Source organism: Elephantulus edwardii, unplaced genomic scaffold, assembly GCF_000299155.1.
Source record: "Elephantulus edwardii isolate Elephantulus edwardi_28Jun2011 unplaced genomic scaffold, EleEdw1.0 scaffold00085, whole genome shotgun sequence".
Lineage (NCBI taxonomy): Eukaryota > Metazoa > Chordata > Mammalia > Macroscelidea > Macroscelididae > Elephantulus > Elephantulus edwardii.
The window spans coordinates 13,988,012-13,989,766 of NW_006399835.1; positions in this window are offsets into that span (position 1 = coordinate 13,988,012).

Sequence of the window (1,755 nt, forward strand, 5' to 3'; positions counted from 1 at the left end):
GAGGTTGTGGAAAAACTGGAACCATTATTCACTGTTGGTGGAAGTGTAAAATGGTGCAACCACTAGGGAATGCTGTATGGCACTTTCTCAAAAAGTTGCAAATAGAAATACCGTTTGACCCAGCATTTCCACTGCCACCCAAACAGATATATGCACACTCATGTTTATTGTGGCTTTGTCCATAGTAGCAAAGAGTTGGAAACAACCCAAGTGCCCATCAACAAGCAAATGGATAGAGAATCTCTATCCACACAATGAAATACTGTGCAGCACTGAAAAACAAGGAACTCATGAAATATTATACAAAATGGGTGACCCTGGAGGACATTATCCTGAGTGAAATATCTTAGTCACAAAAGGACAAATATTGAATAGGGCTATTGTTGTAAAACGGGACTGACATCAGGGTTGAGGGAAGACAGAGAAGGAGAGGATGAATGATGTATACTGCATTGAAACAGATGAGTGACAGAACTGTTTAAAAGGGATATATGATTGGGTATTATTGTCATCTCAGGAGTCCAGAATAAAGGCTGCACAGTGGAGCAGACTTGGGGGGAGGGACTGCATAACAGTGAAAGAGTTTTACTTTTCAAGAAGAGAGAATGGGGGGAAGGGGGTGGGCAGGTAGAAAAGTGCAACAATGAATGAATGGAGACCCTAAGTCTCTGTAAACTGTCATTAAAATTAATTTTAAAAAAGAAAGAAAAACCACTATATGTATGTGTGTTCTTAACATTATGCTAAATTGCACTAAAAAGGAGAAAACAGAAAATGCAGTCAGTAACTCAAAAGCACATCAGTCTAAAGCTATTTAGAACATAACATACTCAAATTAGTAAAAAAATGACAGTGCCTATCAGAAGAGGGTCAATGAAATAGAGAAAGACCCTCAATGAGAAGACTCGACACAGTGACTGGAATAAAGGCTTAAGCATAGCAGAGATTGAGAACAGGGAGTAGTAGAATAGGGCAGTTTCATTTCATTGTCAAAAAGGTCACTATGGATCACAGCACTTAACAACAACATAGGGCATGCAGTGGTAGCTGGCTTATCATTACTTAATAATTGTTCAAAGTCAAAGTCATTGCCATGGAGTCTGAATCGACTCACTGATGACCCTCCCCTGGCTTTTCTGAAGGCTGTAAATCACATGAGAGGAAATTGTCCATCATTCTTCCTGTGGAGCCATAGCTGAACCTGAACCACCTAAGAGATGCCACCTTTAGCTTAGTACCAATACTCCCAACACCACCAGAGCTCCCTTCTATAACTGTTACAAGAATAAAAAACCCTTGAGTTTTCATTCTTTTTTTACCATTTTAGTATGCTAAAAATAAATATTCTGTACAAATAAAAACCTTTAACAAACAATTTTAAAAATTCTCTAAAAAAACTAAAAGATAACATCTCACTAGGAACAGAAAACAAGGATTTTTGTCACATTTTTGTTGATTCTGAAGAATATTAATTACTCACATGCCTAATTCTCCAGTAAGAGAAACTTACCATTCTTACAAGATTCTAATTATTAGTTTAAAAGTATTAAATCCATAAGTTGCCTTCTTAATAAAAAGACATTGCATTGAAATGTAATCACTTGGGATCATATCACACAGAGGTTAAAAAAATTATCAAATGTATAGGGACCTCTCCAAAGTACTGAAGAGCAATGGTGTCTCACTGGAGACTAAGGTGTGTCTGATACAGGCTATGGTCTTCGCAATCACTTGTTATGCATCAGAAAGTTGGAC